This window comes from Mycteria americana, unplaced genomic scaffold (genome assembly GCF_035582795.1).
Source record: "Mycteria americana isolate JAX WOST 10 ecotype Jacksonville Zoo and Gardens unplaced genomic scaffold, USCA_MyAme_1.0 Scaffold_66, whole genome shotgun sequence".
Classification (NCBI taxonomy): domain Eukaryota; kingdom Metazoa; phylum Chordata; class Aves; order Ciconiiformes; family Ciconiidae; genus Mycteria; species Mycteria americana.
The window spans coordinates 350,877-362,408 of NW_027445651.1; the positions used below are offsets into that span (position 1 = coordinate 350,877).

At 54.6% G+C, this 11,532-nt stretch overlaps 1 pseudogene; it reads right to left on the reverse strand.

Annotated features, from left to right (window-relative positions):
* Window positions 1–10,669: 10,669 nt before the first annotated feature.
* Window positions 10,670–11,521, reverse strand: LOC142404043 (feather keratin Cos2-3-like; annotated as a pseudogene).
* Between the last annotated feature and the right edge of the window lie 11 nt (window positions 11,522–11,532).

Sequence of the window (11,532 nt, forward strand, 5' to 3'; positions counted from 1 at the left end):
CTTGCCTTTCCAGCTTGACCCCAGACATATGTAAGGCAAGAGCCTGAGCCAGCACACGAGCAGGACAACCTAAAAGTCTGTGCACACTTGCAGACCTATGATCTTATCGGGGTGTTGGAGAAAAGCTGGGATAGCTCTCATGTCTGGAGTGTGCAGTGGCTCTGCAAAACAGAAGGCAGAATTGCCACCCTGCACTCCGTAAGAGCAGATTTTTGTCCCCTCAGGGACCCGCCAGGCGCAGTCCTTTGGGAAAGTGCCCTGGGGGCTCAAAGAGGCCCGTGGAGAATGCGAAATACAGCAGGTAAGATCTGATGATAATAAAAATAAGGAAATCACCATAACTAGCTCCATCCGCTCCACTTGATAAAGGCATTAGAAAGATCTACCAAGGACATGAGATGGGTGCATTTTTGGAGCATTTCTTTCCACATCTGAAAGCACGACCAAGAATACCATTTTTCTTGAGGTTATTCAAAGTTACCTCCACCCCATGAGCAACGCTGGTGGTGCCTCCGTGAAACCATATCCGAGAAAGGGCAAAACACTGCACAGGAGATGAGGAATGAACTACAAAAAAAGTGTGAGAAACAATCCTGCAAGCACCGAGGCCAGAGAGGAGGGAGGAGGAGGAGGAGGTGCTCCAGGCAATGGTGCAGAGATTCCCGGGCAGCCCGTGGGAGAGACCATGGTGGAGCGGATATCCACACTGCAGCCCATGGAGGATCCCACGCCGGACCGGGTGGCTATGCCCTGCAGGAACTGCGGCCTGTGCAGAGCCCATGCTGAAGCAGGCTCCTGGCAGGAACTGTGGCCCCTGGAGGACCCACGCTGGAGCAGACTTGTCTGGAAGGACTGCAGCCCGTGGACAGGACCCACGCTGGAGCTGGTCTTGAAAGACTGCAGCCTATGGGAAGGGCTCACGCTGGAGCGGAGAAAAATGTGAGGAGGAAACAGCGGCAGAAAGGAACTGTTGCGTACTGACGGCAACCCCCCATTCCACATCCCACTGCGCTGCTTGGGGGTGGAGGAAACAGAAGAGCCGTGAATGAAGGAGGGAAGTTGAGCCTGTGAAAAAGAGGGGGGGATGGAGTGAAGGTGTTTTAGGGGTTTTTTGGCCGTTTCTCACCATCCTGCTCTATTTTTAATTGGCACTATGTTAAATGAGTCTTCCCCAAGCCAAGTCTGTTTTGCCTGTGACAGTAATTGGTAAGTAATCCCCCTGCCTTTATCTCGACCCACAACCTTTTTCACCCGACTTTCTCCTTCTGTCCTGTTGAGGAGGGAGAGGGAGAGAGCGAGCAGCTGGGTGGGTGCCTGGAAGCCAGCCGAGGTCTTTTTAGTTTTGCACCAATTATGGTAATTAGAAGTGCCATGACTGCTTGTCATTCACGTGCTTTTTTTTCCTGCTTGTACCTGTGGCACCAGGAGCAGTCTCTTTCTCCCACTGTTGTTCCCCCCAGAGGACGGTGGGCAATGATGTCAATTGGCCTTTGTGCTTGTGTACCTGGGAACTAGTGGCAGGTTTACAGCCACGGGCAGAGCACAGCCCACCAACCCTCCTGCCATAGCCTCAGACGAACAACGAGACCCCAAAGGCCATGTGGGAGGAGAGCTGTGAGTGGGAGCTCCTGTGCTGATGACCTGCTTTCTTCAGCTCTTTCTGACTCTGCTAGCAAAGGTCTGTCATCAGAACTGATGACAGAGAAGAAACCCCTGCTCCCTTGGTTGTCTCAGACCCCCTTCACCTGCATTTCTTTCCCCAACCATCCATCCCTCATTGCCTCTCTTTTCCAGCCCATTCCCTCTCAATGTTTCACAGGTAGGTCAGTGCAGTAGATCTCGTCTGTCTTGGTAGCCCCAAATTTCTGAGGTTCAAGCACCAAAGGCTGTTCCCCATGAGCTGTAGGCTTCAGGAGAAGAGGGAGCTAGGAGGAGGGGCACAGCACAGTTCTCCTCGCTTGGCATCCTGGCAGGAGGCCCTTCTGCGCAAGGCTGAGCTCTGGGGAAAGGGCCCTCAGTGCTCCCTTGGCGGCCCGATTTCACTTAAGCACCCAGAGATCTGCAGGCGAAGATGCTGGGGTTAGCGGCCTGAGGGGAAAGGAGGTGGTGGTGAGCGTGAAAAGAGCTAAAATCCCCAAAGAAAAAAAGAAATGTTGTAAGTAGCTTGGTTGCTCAACTCTAAGGGATCTTTCCTTTTAGCTCCCCTTTCGCAGATAATTTAGCCTAGCCTGTGAGTATTGTTGAATTGCTAATGAGCACCCTTTATTCGAAGGACATGTCTATGGTCTTTCCCCCTCCTAACAACAATCATTAGAGTAAGAATGCCTTGCCTGTGTTAAATCCTTGGTTAGCTTAGATAGTCGCAATGTAGACAGATAAGAAGGAATTAATTCTTCAAGCCCTGTGTCCCTGGAAAGGGCTGATAAGGAGAAGCTATACAAGAACCAACTGGTTTTGGATATGCAAGGAAGGTATGAGCAAGACAAAGATGGACTGAGCATGCGTAGAGACAAAGTTCGGTCAGCGGTCAGAGTGATGAAGACTACCGACTTCCTCCAACGACCACCAGAGGATCCCTAACGACCACCTAAGGACTTAAGTACGCATGCGCCAGAGACATTTGCATATATTAACGAGTTCCAAGAAATCGCACGTTTATGTAAATTAATCTTATGAATATGTATGATTTTGCAACACATAATCTCTGCGATCTTGCTTGTTTGTCGGAGCACCTATGGTGGAGCAATCCCCAGTGCTGCCCAGCACTGTAATAAAGGATGCCTGCTTAATAGTAACTCTGTTGCTATTGAGTTTTATTTCGGGAACACTCTGAAACTCCGATTCGCCTGCTGGGAGACTCGGACTTTAAAGGGTAGTCTCCGCGAATTTTGCTTCAAGAGAGCTTCTGCCATGGAACTCTTCTTCCCCTGCACCCCAGGACGAGATTGCACTTGCCATGAGCTGCAAAGAGAGAGCGTGGGCTGTTGTGATCGGTGCGCTCTCTACAGTACCACGGGAGGAACTGTAAGATGCTCACCTGTGTCACCTTGCAGGCCCATGCGAATAACCTTTTTGTCCTGGAGCTGCTCGGTGTGATGGGAGTTGGGGATGTGCAGCCTGCGAGACACCTCAGCCCTGCCAATCTGTGTAACCAACCGCTGGGCTGCACAGGGCGCTGTATGGATGTGGCGGAAGAACAGGGGACTTGCCCTACCCTAGCTACCCTTGCCCTTGGTGGCATGCCGTGCCCCTTCCTTCTGGGGACGGGTGGGAAGGTGAGGAGGAGGCTCTGGGCTGTAGACAAGGTGATTTCTCCTACCATCCCCTCCTTCCATCCCCACGGCCATCTTCTGTCTGAGCCTCCTCCCCCAGCGCAGCTCCATCCAGAGCAAGAGGAACTGCCTTGAGTGCTTGTGGGGCTGCTGACCTCCCAGGACCTCCTGCAGCACTGGGGTCCTCCCATGAAGACAGCACAAGTTGGGATCACCATCTGTGGGGCATGCTCTGAGGCCAAGGGGAATATTTCTGGGCAGAGATGCAGCAAGGGAAGGGCTGATGGTCACTGGCTGTGGAGTAGCCAGAGACGTCGTCCTCAGCTCCAAGGAACAGGGACCGAAGGAGGCCCACAGGCAGTGTGTCCTGCCCTCCCAGTCCTCTCGGAATGAGAAAGGGTCCACTTGCTCACCCATTTGTTCCCTCCCAGCTTATCTCCTTTCTCCCTGGACAGCTTTAGAGAGCATGCAGAGAGGAAAGGACCACACAGAGCCAGAGGCTGGGATGCAGCAGAGTTTAATGAGTCCAAAGAGGGCAACAAGATGTCTGTGAGGAGAGGCCACAGTGAAAGGATCACCATGGGCAGCCAAGAGTCAGTGCCCCATGATCAAGGGAGAGTTCCCACAGGGCACCTGTCTGGCTGCCCGACAGAGGGAGAGGGGCAGGCAGGTCCCCCCTAAGCTGGCTTCGGTGGGCCTCATGGCCCAGGGAGCAGAACACAACCAAGGACAAGGAGGGAAAGGAGAGAGGGGAGGAAGGGAACGAGAGGCATCGGCCATGTTTTCAGAGAGCCCAGGCTGGCCCCTTCCAAAGGGCTGACACCCTTTGCAGGAGGAGCGGGGCGTGCTCAGACCCTCTCAAAGCAGTAGCCACGATCTCCGTCATTCAGTCTGGCATCATCTTCGGGGCTCCCGGGGTTCCTTGTCTGGGCTGTCACCGGTGGCTTTAGCAAGGGGGGCACCTTCTGCTGCCACAGTAGCGGCTGGTGATACAGGAGAGGTCACAGCACCCAGAGGTGATGGGGACTCCGTCACAGCTGAGGATGCTGCCAACAGCAGCGGAGGTGGAGGAGCCCACAACGGTGTTCTGCGGGAAGGAGCTGAGGATGGGGCCGGGCAGGGTCACCACCACGGGGGAGGGCTGGATGACAACAGTGGAGTTCTGGCACTGCCTGACACAGGGCTCATTGCAGCTGTTGGCCAGCGGGGTCGGGCCGCAGGGCTGGCAGGGCTGGCACTGGTCGTAGCAGGACATGTCTCTGGGCCAGGGGTGCACCTGGGAGAGGGGGCAGGGGAAGCAAAGCACAACGGATACATGAGGAGCAGCACTGCGCCCAACCACAGTGGAGCCAAGGCACCTCCTGGCCCAGCTTATGCTGCCCAGCTCAAAGCCCAGGAGCCACCTCAGCTAAGTCCCAGCCTCTCTCTGTGGAAGGCTTTCTCTCCCCTTCCCTCTCCCATGAGAAGCAGGTCCCAGCCCTGGGCTAGGACAGCCCATATCAGCTGAGACATACATCAGGGAAAGACCTGACCTTGAAGGAGGAGGAGAAGAGGCTTCACACTCACCTGATTCCCAAGGAGAAGGAGGCGAGAGAAGTGGATGAGAGAGCAGAGAGCTGGGCTGCCTTTTATAGTAGCCCTGCACTGCCTCAGGCCCAGAGGCACCCTTTGTGGAAGTAATAATTTTCTGACAAGCTCACGTCAAATGCAAACCATCCCAGCTAATGGCACGGGCTGTGTTCTGGTTTCCTGCACTGCTGCCTTTTCATTTCCTGGCTTAAGCCACGTGCTTCCCCATATGAAGGCTTCTGTAAGTGCCGGGATGAGAGGCCCGAGGATTTCCGGGGCAGAAACACATCAGCGCAGGCAGAAGACTCAGCTCAAGTGCTGGTGGCATCCCGTGCAGGCAGGTGATGTGCACCTGGGTCATTCCTGTGGGCTTGTCTGTGGCAAAGTTGTTCGGGAAACGGGCGCCGCTCTCGTGCTTCTCGTCCGGATGCCCAAGGACTCCCACGTGAGAGGTCATGTCACACGTGGGCCTCAGCATCTCCTCAGCAGAGTCCACAGTTGCTGACGTTTTCCTGGCTTTATGTGAGCGTACGGATTTTTGCATGGTTCCACGCAGGCGCGCATGAGCACACACGTGTCAGTCTGTACCTGTGTGACCCTCATCATGAGGGCATGTGCAGGTCATAGCAGGAATGGTAGTTGCAAAGGAATCTACAGCTGAATGGTGGTGCCTTCGACCTGGCAGGTGCAGAGAGGTGCCCAGAGAACTGAAATGCAGTCTCTGCCTCCTGTGCCCTCCATTTCTTGCTTTATGTAGAGGGAGAGGCGCCCATAAATCCTGCCCACCGCATGCAGGCCGTCATCCCCGAACGTATCCCCTTACGATGCAGTGTTGCTGGTGACTGGGGGCTCCTCACGTCCATGCCAATGCCACCGCTCAGCCTGGTGCTGAGTGAGGCAGGGGCTGAGACCTCGCACCAAATGGGTATTGAACTGAAGGGACCAGGGTCCAGGCGCTGCTCTGCTGTGAGATGTAGGACTGACTGTCCGGGTGGCGCAGGGAGAGTCAAACAGCTGAGGACTCCTTTGCTGTTCAAGCACCAGGACTTCCGTGTCCCCCATAGAAAACTGAACCTGAGTGCCCAGCAACTGTGTCTAGGAAGGCAGGGATATGTGATTGAGGGCCAAAGCGCACAAACTCTGCTGCTGTTTCATGAGGGAGGTCAGGCAAGCTCCCTCTTTGCGACAGAGGCTGTAGGTATTTTGTAAGGGCCCTAAGCGCATCCTCCATCCTAGTCTGCCTTGTCTCCGATCCAGCTTACAGGTAGTGCAACTGAGGGCTACCCTCTTCCCTTTGTTGACCTTGCTGAGGTCATTCTGCTGGGAGGCTTCAGCCAGGGCTGACTCCCCTTCCCGTGGGAGCAGCTTTCAAGCTTCAGTTCTAGTGCTTGGCCCCAACCTGAGTTACAGCTCCAGCTGTGACACATCTGTGCCTGTACCTGGTCATGGACCCCACTCATCTCGCTTTGGACCCTGACATGCGGGTGACTTCCCAGCTTGAGCTCAGACCTTCCTTATCTCTGCAAACACACCTGGTGATCGCCGGACATTGTTGAACCCTGATTACTGTCCTGAGACCTCATCCTGACCTTGACTCACTGACTCGGTGACTTGCCTTTCCAGCTTGACCCCAGACATATGTAAGGCAAGAGCCTGAGCCAGCACACGAGCAGGACAACCTAAAAGTCTGTGCACACTTGCAGACCTATGATCTTATCGGGGTGTTGGAGAAAAGCTGGGATAGCTCTCATGTCTGGAGTGTGCAGTGGCTCTGCAAAACAGAAGGCAGAATTGCCACCCTGCACTCCGTAAGAGCAGATTTTTGTCCCCTCAGGGACCCGCCAGGCGCAGTCCTTTGGGAAAGTGCCCTGGGGGCTCAAAGAGGCCCGTGGAGAATGCGAAATACAGCAGGTAAGATCTGATGATAATAAAAATAAGGAAATCACCATAACTAGCTCCATCCGCTCCACTTGATAAAGGCATTAGAAAGATCTACCAAGGACATGAGATGGGTGCATTTTTGGAGCATTTCTTTCCACATCTGAAAGCACGACCAAGAATACCATTTTTCTTGAGGTTATTCAAAGTTACCTCCACCCCATGAGCAACGCTGGTGGTGCCTCCGTGAAACCATATCCGAGAAAGGGCAAAACACTGCACAGGAGATGAGGAATGAACTACAAAAAAAGTGTGAGAAACAATCCTGCAAGCACCGAGGCCAGAGAGGAGGGAGGAGGAGGAGGAGGTGCTCCAGGCAATGGTGCAGAGATTCCCGGGCAGCCCGTGGGAGAGACCATGGTGGAGCGGATATCCACACTGCAGCCCATGGAGGATCCCACGCCGGACCGGGTGGCTATGCCCTGCAGGAACTGCGGCCTGTGCAGAGCCCGTGCTGAAGCAGGCTCCTGGCAGGAACTGTGGCCCCTGGAGGACCCACGCTGGAGCAGACTTGTCTGGAAGGACTGCAGCCCGTGGACAGGACCCACGCTGGAGCTGGTCTTGAAAGACTGCAGCCTATGGGAAGGGCTCACGCTGGAGCGGAGAAAAATGTGAGGAGGAAACAGCGGCAGAAAGGAACTGTTGCGTACTGACGGCAACCCCCCATTCCACATCCCACTGCGCTGCTTGGGGGTGGAGGAAACAGAAGAGCCGTGAATGAAGGAGGGAAGTTGAGCCTGTGAAAAAGAGGGGGGGATGGAGTGAAGGTGTTTTAGGGGTTTTTTGGCCGTTTCTCACCATCCTGCTCTATTTTTAATTGGCACTATGTTAAATGAGTCTTCCCCAAGCCAAGTCTGTTTTGCCTGTGACAGAAATTGGTAAGTAATCCCCCTGCCTTTATCTCGACCCACAACCTTTTTCACCCGACTTTCTCCTTCTGTCCTGTTGAGGAGGGAGAGGGAGAGAGCGAGCAGCTGGGTGGGTGCCTGGAAGCCAGCCGAGGTCTTTTTAGTTTTGCACCAATTATGGTAATTAGAAGTGCCATGACTGCTTGTCATTCACGTGCTTTTTTTTCCTGCTTGTACCTGTGGCACCAGGAGCAGTCTCTTTCTCCCACTGTTGTTCCCCCCAGAGGACGGTGGGCAATGATGTCAATTGGCCTTTGTGCTTGTGTACCTGGGAACTAGTGGCAGGTTTACAGCCACGGGCAGAGCACAGCCCACCAACCCTCCTGCCATAGCCTCAGACGAACAACGAGACCCCAAAGGCCGTGTGGGAGGAGAGCTGTGAGTGGGAGCTCCTGTGCTGATGACCTGCTTTCTTCAGCTCTTTCTGACTCTGCTAGCAAAGGTCTGTCATCAGAACTGATGACAGAGAAGAAACCCCTGCTCCCTTGGTTGTCTCAGACCCCCTTCACCTGCATTTCTTTCCCCAACCATCCATCCCTCATTGCCTCTCTTTTCCAGCCCATTCCCTCTCAATGTTTCACAGGTAGGTCAGTGCAGTAGATCTCGTCTGTCTTGGTAGCCCCAAATTTCTGAGGTTCAAGCACCAAAGGCTGTTCCCCATGAGCTGTAGGCTTCAGGAGAAGAGGGAGCTAGGAGGAGGGGCACAGCACAGTTCTCCTCGCTTGGCATCCTGGCAGGAGGCCCTTCTGCGCAAGGCTGAGCTCTGGGGAAAGGGCCCTCAGTGCTCCCTTGGCGGCCCGATTTCACTTAAGCACCCAGAGATCTGCAGGCGAAGATGCTGGGGTTAGCGGCCTGAGGGGAAAGGAGGTGGTGGTGAGCGTGAAAAGAGCTAAAATCCCCAAAGAAAAAAAGAAATGTCGTAAGTAGCTTGGTTGCTCAACTCTAAGGGATCTTTCCTTTTAGCTCCCCTTTCGCAGATAATTTAGCCTAGCCTGTGAGTATTGTTGAATTGCTAATGAGCATCCTTTATTCGAAGGACATGTCTACGGTCTTTCCCCCTCCTAACAACAATCATTAGAGTAAGAATGCCTTGCCTGTGTTAAATCCTTGGTTAGCTTAGATAGTCGCAATGTAGACAGATAAGAAGGAATTAATTCTTCAAGCCCTGTGTCCCCGGAAAGGGCTGATAAGGAGAAGCTATACAAGAACCAACTGGTTTTGGATATGCAAGGAAGGTATGAGCAAGACAAAGATGGACTGAGCATGCGTAGAGACAAAGTTCGGTCAGCGGTCAGAGTGATGAAGACTACCGACTTCCTCCAACGACCACCAGAGGATCCCTAACGACCACCTAAGGACTTAAGTACGCATGCGCCAGAGACATTTGCATATATTAACGAGTTCCAAGAAATCGCACGTTTATGTAAATTAATCTTATGAATATGTATGATTTTGCAACACATAATCTCTGCGATCTTGCTTGTTTGTCGGAGCACCTATGGTGGAGCAATCCCCAGTGCTGCCCAGCACTGTAATAAAGGATGCCTGCTTAATAGTAACTCTGTTGCTATTGAGTTTTATTTCGGGAACACTCTGAAACTCCGATTCGCCTGCTGGGAGACTCGGACTTTAAAGGGTAGTCTCCGCGAATTTTGCTTCAAGAGAGCTTCTGCCATGGAACTCTTCTTCCCCTGCACCCCAGGACGAGATTGCACTTGCCATGAGCTGCAAAGAGAGAGCGTGGGCTGTTGTGATCGGTGCGCTCTCTACAGTACCACGGGAGGAACTGTAAGATGCTCACCTGTGTCACCTTGCAGGCCCATGCGAATAACCTTTTTGTCCTGGAGCTGCTCGGTGTGATGGGAGTTGGGGATGTGCAGCCTGCGAGACACCTCAGCCCTGCCAATCTGTGTAACCAACTGCTGGGCTGCGCAGGGCGCTGTATGGATGTGGCGGAAGAACAGGGGACTTGCCCTACCCTAGCTACCCTTGCCCTTGGTGGCATGCCGTGCCCCTTCCTTCTGGGGACGGGTGGGAAGGTGAGGAGGAGGCTCTGGGCTGTAGACAAGGTGATTTCTCCTACCATCCCCTCCTTCCATCCCCACGGCCATCTTCTGTCTGAGCCTCCTCCCCCAGCGCAGCTCCATCCAGAGCAAGAGGAACTGCCTTGAGTGCTTGTGGGGCTGCTGACCTCCCAGGACCTCCTGCAGCACTGGGGTCCTCCCATGAAGACAGCACAAGTTGGGATCACCATCTGTGGGGCATGCTCTGAGGCCAAGGGGAATATTTCTGGGCAGAGATGCAGCAAGGGAAGGGCTGATGGTCACTGGCTGTGGAGTAGCCAGAGACGTCGTCCTCAGCTCCAAGGAACAGGGACCGAAGGAGGCCCACAGGCAGTGTGTCCTGCCCTCCCAGTCCTCTCGGAATGAGAAAGGGTCCACTTGCTCACCCATTTGTTCCCTCCCAGCTTATCTCCTTTCTCCCTGGACAGCTTTAGAGAGCATGCAGAGAGGAAAGGACCACACAGAGCCAGAGGCTGGGATGCAGCAGAGTTTAATGAGTCCAAAGAGGGCAACAAGATGTCTGTGAGGAGAGGCCACAGTGAAAGGATCACCATGGGCAGCCAAGAGTCAGTGCCCCATGATCAAGGGAGAGTTCCCACAGGGCACCTGTCTGGCTGCCCGACAGAGGGAGAGGGGCAGGCAGGTCCCCCCTAAGCTGGCTTCGGTGGGCCTCATGGCCCAGGGAGCAGAACACAACCAAGGACAAGGAGGGAAAGGAGAGAGGGGAGGAAGGGAACGAGAGGCATCGGCCATGTTTTCAGAGAGCCCAGGCTGGCCCCTTCCAAAGGGCTGACACCCTTTGCAGGAGGAGCGGGGCGTGCTCAGACCCTCTCAAAGCAGTAGCCACGATCTCCGTCATTCAGTCTGGCATCATCTTCGGGGCTCCCGGGGTTCCTTGTCTGGGCTGTCACCGGTGGCTTTAGCAAGGGGGGCACCTTCTGCTGCCACAGTAGCGGCTGGTGATACAGGAGAGGTCACAGCACCCAGAGGTGATGGGGACTCCGTCACAGCTGAGGATGCTGCCAACAGCAGCGGAGGTGGAGGAGCCCACAACGGTGTTCTGCGGGAAGGAGCTGAGGATGGGGCCGGGCAGGGTCACCACCACGGGGGAGGGCTGGATGACAACAGTGGAGTTCTGGCACTGCCTGACACAGGGCTCATTGCAGCTGTTGGCCAGCGGGGTCGGGCCGCAGGGCTGGCAGGGCTGGCACTGGTCGTAGCAGGACATGTCTCTGGGCCAGGGGTGCACCTGGGAGAGGGGGCAGGGGAAGCAAAGCACAACGGATACATGAGGAGCAGCACTGCGCCCAACCACAGTGGAGCCAAGGCACCTCCTGGCCCAGCTTATGCTGCCCAGCTCAAAGCCCAGGAGCCACCTCAGCTAAGTCCCAGCCTCTCTCTGTGGAAGGCTTTCTCTCCCCTTCCCTCTCCCATGAGAAGCAGGTCCCAGCCCTGGGCTAGGACAGCCCATATCAGCTGAGACATACATCAGGGAAAGACCTGACCTTGAAGGAGGAGGAGAAGAGGCTTCACACTCACCTGATTCCCAAGGAGAAGGAGGCGAGAGAAGTGGATGAGAGAGCAGAGAGTTGGGCTGCCTTTTATAGTAGTCCTGCACTGCCTCAGGCCCAGAGGCACCCTTTGTGGAAGTAATAATTTTCTGACAAGCTCACGTCAAATGCAAACCATCCCAGCTAATGGCATGGGCTGTGTTCTGGTTTCCTGCACTGCTGCCTTTTCATTTCCTGGCTTAAGCCACGTGCTTCCCCATATGAAGGCTTC